We start from the raw sequence: 7500 nt of genomic DNA, 5'->3' as shown, positions 1-7500 counted from the left end.
CTGCTAACATGCTAAAGCTATCTTTGAACAGCTGACTGACCGTCAGCAGGTGTCTCTGTTAGCATAGCAGGCTAGCTGCTAACATGCTAAAGATATCTTTGAACAGCTGACTGACCTTCAGCAGGTGTCTCTGTTAGCATAGCAGGCTAGCTACTAACATGCTAAAGATATCTTTGAACAGCTGTCAGCAGGTGTCTGTTAGCATAGCAGGCTAGCTACTAAACATGCTAAAGATATCTTTGAACAGCTAACTGACCGTCAGCAGGTGTCTCTGTTTGCATAGCAGGCTAGCTGTTAACATGCTAAAGCTAACTTTGAACAACTAACTGACCGTCAGCACGTGTCTCTGTTAGCATAGCAGGCTAGCTGTTAACATGCTAAAGCTAACTTTGAACAACTAACTGACCGTCAGCAGGTGTCTCTGTTAGCATAGCAGGCTAGCTGCTAACATGCTAAAGATATCTTTGAACAGCTGTCAGCAGGTGTCTGTTAGCATAGCAGGCTAGCTACTAAACATGCTAAAGATATCTTTGAACAGCTAACTGACCGTCAGCAGGTGTCTCTGTTAGCATAGCAGGCTAGCTGCTAAACATGCTAAAGATATCTTTGAACAGCTAACTGACCGTCAGCAGGTGTCTCTGTTAGCATAGCAGGCTAGCTGCTAAACATGCTAAAGATATCTTTGAACAGCTAACTGACCGTCAGCAGGTGTCTCTGTTAGCATAGCAGGCTAGCTGCTAACATGCTAAAGCTATCTTTGAACAGCTAACTGACCGTCAGCAGGTGTCTCTGTTAGCATAGCAGGCTAGCTGCTAACATGCTAAAGATATCTTTGAACAGCTAACTGACCGTCAGCAGGTGTCTCTGTTAGCATAGCAGGCTAGCTGCTAACATGCTAAAGATATCTTTGAACAGCTAACTGACCGTCAGCAGGTGTCTCTGTTAGCATAGCAGGCTAGCTACTAAACATGCTAAAGATATCTTTGAACAGCTAACTGACCGTCAGCAGGTGTCTCTGTTAGCATAGCAGGCTAGCTGCTAACATGCTAAAGATATCTTTGAACAGCTAACTAACCGTCAGCAGGTGTCTCTGTTAGCATAGCAGGCTAGCTGCTAACATGCTAAAGATATCTTTGAACAGCTAACTGACCGTCAGCAGGTGTCTCTGTTAGCATAGCAGGCTAGCTGCTAACATGCTAAAGCTATCTTTGAACAGCTAACTGACCGTCAGCAGGTGTCTCTGTTAGCATAGCAGGCTAGCTGCTAACATGCTAAAGATATCTTTGAACAGCTAACTGACCGTCAGCAGGTGTCTCTGTTAGCATAGCAGGCTAGCTGCTAACATGCTAAAGATATCTTTGAACAGCTAACTGACCGTCAGCAGGTGTCTCTGTTAGCATAGCAGGCTAGCTACTAAACATGCTAAAGATATCTTTGAACAGCTAACTGACCGTCAGCAGGTGTCTCTGTTAGCATAGCAGGCTAGCTGCTAACATGCTAAAAATATCTTTGAACAGCTAACTAACCGTCAGCAGGTGTCTCTGTTAGCATAGCAGGCTAGCTGCTAACATGCTAAAGATATCTTTGAACAGCTAACTGACCGTCAGCAGGTGTCTCTGTTAGCATAGCAGGCTAGCTACTAAACATGCTAAAGATATCTTTGAACAGCTAACTGACCGTCAGCAGGTGTCTCTGTTAGCATAGCAGGCTAGCTGCTAACATGCTAAAGATATCTTTGAACAGCTAACTGACCGTCAGCAGGTGTCTCTGTTAGCATAGCAGGCTAGCTGCTAAACATGCTAAAGATATCTTTGAACAGCTAACTGACCGTCAGCAGGTGTCTCTGTTAGCATAGCAGGCTAGCTGCTAACATGCTAAAGCTATCTTTGAACAGCTAACTGACCGTCAGCAGGTGTCTCTGTTAGCATAGCAGGCTAGCTGCTAACATGCTAAAGATATCTTTGAACAGCTAACTGACCGTCAGCAGGTGTCTCTGTTAGCATAGCAGGCTAGCTGCTAACATGCTAAAGATATCTTTGAACAGCTAACTGACCGTCAGCAGGTGTCTCTGTTAGCATAGCAGGCTAGCTACTAAACATGCTAAAGATATCTTTGAACAGCTAACTGACCGTCAGCAGGTGTCTCTGTTAGCATAGCAGGCTAGCTGCTAACATGCTAAAGATATCTTTGAACAGCTAACTAACCGTCAGCAGGTGTCTCTGTTAGCATAGCAGGCTAGCTGCTAACATGCTAAAGATATCTTTGAACAGCTAACTGACCGTCAGCAGGTGTCTCTGTTAGCATAGCAGGCTAGCTGCTAACATGCTAAAGATATCTTTGAACAGCTAACTGACCGTCAGCAGGTGTCTCTGTTAGCATAGCAGGCTAGCTACTAAACATGCTAAAGATATCTTTGAACAGCTAACTGACCGTCAGCAGGTGTCTCTGTTAGCATAGCAGGCTAGCTGCTAACATGCTAAAGATATCTTTGAACAGCTAACTGACCGTCAGCAGGTGTCTCTGTTAGCATAGCAGGCTAGCTGCTAACATGCTAAAGATATCTTTGAACAGCTAACTGACCGTCAGCAGGTGTCTCTGTTAGCATAGCAGGCTAGCTGCTAACATGCTAAAGATATCTTTGAACAGCTAACTGACCGTCAGCAGGTGTCTCTGTTAGCATAGCAGGCTAGCTGCTAACATGCTAAAGATATCTTTGAACAGCAATTGTTTGCTGCTGTAAAAGAGAAGCAGGAAACCTGCACATCAAGCTGCACCGTGCAGTCAGCAACGACTGTTTTAGAGCAGTGAAGAAGAACTGACTTCCTGTAAATAGCGTTAAGTTAACCTTTAGCAAAATGTCAGCAGTTTGGTAATATTTTACAGTGTGGTTTCACCAGTAAGGCAACATGTACAGTAAGCAGAAGGTTTTAGTGATGATTTGTTGCACTAGTAATCGTATATTTGCTCTGTTTCACTGCACAACAGGTGGAAACAGGTTCGACATTTGTTCTCAGATCCTGAACCTTCAGTCAGAGATCTCTGGTATCATGATGATGTTATGAATCTTCTCTGTGAACTCGTTCTGCTTCAGACTCTCAGAGCGTCTCCATGAAACGCGGCGTCTGGTGTCATGTGACTCTCTTTCCTCACAGAATGGAGGAACGGCGTCTGCTTCAGTCAGGAGGAAGAGCTTGTTATCACATGAAGAATATAAACACGTCATCAGTGAGGCTGTAAATAACGAGACACGTCAATACTGGAAGAGAACTGATGATCCTCTAAATATGTTCATTAAAACACTCATTTATAAGTAGTTAATATACTTATGTTACCACTCAGTGCCTCCATCATCATCATCATCATCATCACTCTAAACTGGATGCAGCAGATTGAAACATGAAACTGTCTGATTGTGTCTCATAATGAAGGATCAGTGGAGACCACTTCATGTTCTCATCTAATCACACTGACGTTAATATAACAGACTGAATATTACCAGAGACAGGTTAACACAGGGTTACCATGGTGACGTAGCAGGTTAACACAGGGTTACCATGGTGACGTAGCGGGTTAACAGAGGGTTACCATGGTGACGTGGCGGGTTAACACAGGGTTACCATGGTGACGTAGCAGGTTAACAGAGCTGATGCCTCTACAACAACAACAACAACAACAACAACAACAACACATGTCATCAGTTAGTTAACCTCTAACCCTGAGGACTAGAAGACAAGCAGCCTGAAGATCAGACCACATCAGTCTGGAACGTTTGATTCTCTGCATCTAATGAAGAACCTTCAGCTCACAGCTGATCCAGCTCTGTTACTGCTGCACCGCTGGAGACACTGCTCCAAACAACAACAACAACAACAACAACAACATCATCAGTCAGACGTAAGATGAGTGTGTGATGGAGGGATGATGTGGAGTTAAAGGTGAAGAGTTTATTTAGAGCTTTTCTCTCAGTGTTCTCTGATACATGTTGAGTCTCTCACTGCCAGATACTCATACTCATTGATATCATCATTTATATCACTGATATGATCATTTATATCATTGATATGATCATTGATAGAGCTTTTTATTAATTAGGGCCTGAGCCCAAAGGGTGAGGATCCTGTTGTTTTTGTTTTTCGTGTGTTTCTTCATTATTCTTTCTTTATTATTACGCCACTTTAACCCTAAATTTGACCCCCTAAACATGCTCAAAAACTCACCAAATTTGGCACAAACATCAGGTCTGGTGAAAATGTAAAATTTGACCCCTAAAGTGCCAAAATGTGCTCTATAGCGCCACCTATGTATCTAAAACGGCCGCCACGGCCCGTAGGAATGTCGTAGAGAGATCAAACCAAAACTCAATTATTCGTCTCATCAAGACCTACAAATCATACACTGACACCCCTGACCTAAATCCAACAGGAAGTCCACAATCAGACTTTCAATATAAGACTTTGCCTCAATTTTGGCTACCGAACAAACGCTATCTCCTCCGAGGGCGTTAATGGTATCAGCTTTAATAGGTGACTTATGACACTGTGCTGAAAAAAAGTTGTTAAAAACTTTGTAATAACTCGAACGGTTTGGATTTAATAAGCCCTGAAAGTTGCAGTGCCACATCACATCACACGTACCCCTTAAAATGTAGTATATACATATACAGTATTATATACATATATATATATATATACAGTATATCTATATATAATACTGTATATATGTATATATATATATGTGTGACATGAGTCTGTTGATCCCAGAACAAGCTGCAGCAACACTTTGGTGATTGAGGTCATCAAGTCACTGATTTTCACTTTAAACCATCTGACTGTGTTTCAACGAGGAGTTTGACCTTTGACCTTTGACCCATTTCCTCCTCTAACGTTAACCTCATGAATAATGAGATAATTAATATCCATATTTAACATCAGTGATATTAAATATTCTGTCCTGACATCAGCTACGTCTTTATCATCTGTAGTTTACACATCAGTTTTAGATGAAGATGAAGATGAAGATGAGATGATGATGAAGATGATGATGATGATGAGATAATCAGTTAAATGTATAATTGAATTGACTCATTTACCATCTGTAGAACATCAGTGTTGAATCTGTAAGCTGCTGTTGTTGTTGTTGTTGTTGTTGTTGTTGTTTCAGTCAGTTATAAAAACATCTTCATACTGTCAAGCAGCTGGATTTGAGGACAGAGACACAGACGTGATGACAACACACACTGAAACATCAAGTATGTGAGAATTATCTCCTCTATAGTTTAGTTCATCAACAGTGTTTTGGCTTCGTGTTGTAAGTTTAGTTTTTACTGTATTAACAACATTTGACATCTACAGACCAGAGGAACGAAGAGGAGACACAATGAAAACAGCTGCTGACAGCTGAGAGTTTACACATTTAAACAGAACTAGTTTGTATTCTTCAGATTTATTAATATATATATTTATTTATCAATAAATCATGAAGTGAGATTAAAGGGTACGTTAGTATCTATTAAACACATAACGGACTTCTGACATATTTTGACCAATGAAACATTAAAAACATTATAAAGTGTAATCAATGACTTGTTGACACTTTAAATGAGACATCAGAGTTTCATCTGAACAAACATGTTTCACTTTAATATATATGAACAACGTCTGATGGTGGGATGAATACACACGTTTATCCTCTATTTATTTAATTGTTCAGATGAAACTCTGATGCCTCATTTAAAGTGTCAACAAGTCATTGATTACACTTTATAATGTTTTTAATGTTTCATCATCTCATCTTCATCTTCATCTTCATCTAAAACTGATGTGTAAACTACAGATGATAAAGACGTAGCTGATGTCAGGACAGAATATTTAATATCACTGAAGTTAAATATGGATATTAATTATCTCATTATTCATGAGGTTAACGTTAGAGGAGGAAATGGGTCAAAGGTCAAACTCCTCGTTGAAACACAGTCAGATGGTTTAAAGACTTGATGGTTTTATTCTCCACACATGACATTAAAATAACTATGAAGTGAATCTATAACATGAAGAGTATTAATTGATCATGTTGATAAATAATTAAAGTGATTAATATCCTCGTCAAACAGCGTCTCCTTTAAGCCCAACACATCAACATGTTCATATAAATAAAGACAAACAAACACATGGATGATGTGTTGACCAGTAGAATCATATCAAGTACACATGTTTATCATGTTTTATGTCATTGCAGTGAAGCAGCTGCTGTACTGATTAATATTCTAACATCACTGATCTCTGACATTGTGAGAACAGTTCACTATTTACCACAAACACCACTACAAATATACTAAAACTGTTAGTTTATGACCAAAATCACCATATGTATATATATATATATATATACAGACACACACACATATATATATATATATATATATATATATATATGTGTGTGTGTCTGTATATATATATATATATATATATATATATATATATATATATATATATATATATATATATATATACAGACACACACATATATATATATATATGTGTGTATATATATATATATATATATACACACATATATATATATATATATATATACAGACACACACACATATATATATATATATGTGTGTATATATATATATATATATATATATATATATATATATATATATATATATACAGACACACACACACATATATATATATATATATATATATGTGTGTGTCTGTATATATATATATATATATATATATATATATATATATATACAGACAGTATACACATATAACTCAATAAGTCAATAAGTCAATAACTGATTGACAATGAAACTAAGGAGCAGCTTCATGAGAACAAACATCAAACACAAAGAATGATGATGATGATGATGATGATGATGTGTTTAAATTCTCCTCAGTAGTTGTAAGACGACTTAATGTGAACGTTCATCCTGCTGTTCATACATCATCTATATGTTATTATATTCACTATCAGTCACCATCAGCAGCTGCTCTTTATTTATTTATTTATTTATTTATGATGTTTATTGTTATTTCAGATACTTCCTGAGTGCAGACGGCGTCGAGCATGAAGACGATGCAACAGGTGAAGAAGAGGAGTCAGTGAGGAGGAGCGAGGCAGCAGATCCAGATCCAGATCCAGATCCAGATCCAGATCCAGATCCTGACCCAGATCTGGAGAAGCAGATCCACTATCACTAGCAGCGCTCTCTCTCTCCATTCACTCTCTAGCTCGCTCCACCACAGCTGCTCTCTCTCTCTCTCTCTCTTTAAATGAATCAGGAAGACGACAGAAAAGTCTAGAAACGAAGAGAAACGTCCTCCGTCGTCCCGGTAACGACTGAATCAGGACGACCTGCACGCTGTCAGAGCAAACATGGAGAATTAAAGCCGGCGGGACGACACGACTAATTATACACTGAATTAAAACGTGTTTATCAGGACACCAGAGTTTAATATCACCCTGCCCTACATATATACAGTATTA

General features: G+C 38.9%; 1 protein-coding gene across 1 annotated transcript in view; it reads right to left on the bottom strand.

Moving 5' to 3' along the window:
• Positions 1-7500, bottom strand: part of LOC137174250 (eukaryotic translation initiation factor 4E type 2-like) — a 33101-nt gene that overhangs the window by 22924 nt on the left and 2677 nt on the right. The gene's annotated exons all lie outside the window — the stretch shown is intronic.

Source organism: Thunnus thynnus, chromosome 22 (assembly GCF_963924715.1).
Source record: "Thunnus thynnus chromosome 22, fThuThy2.1, whole genome shotgun sequence".
NCBI lineage: Eukaryota > Metazoa > Chordata > Actinopteri > Scombriformes > Scombridae > Thunnus > Thunnus thynnus.
The sequence above is the reverse complement of the archived record's forward strand: the minus strand, read 5'-3'. Positions and strand labels throughout refer to the sequence as shown.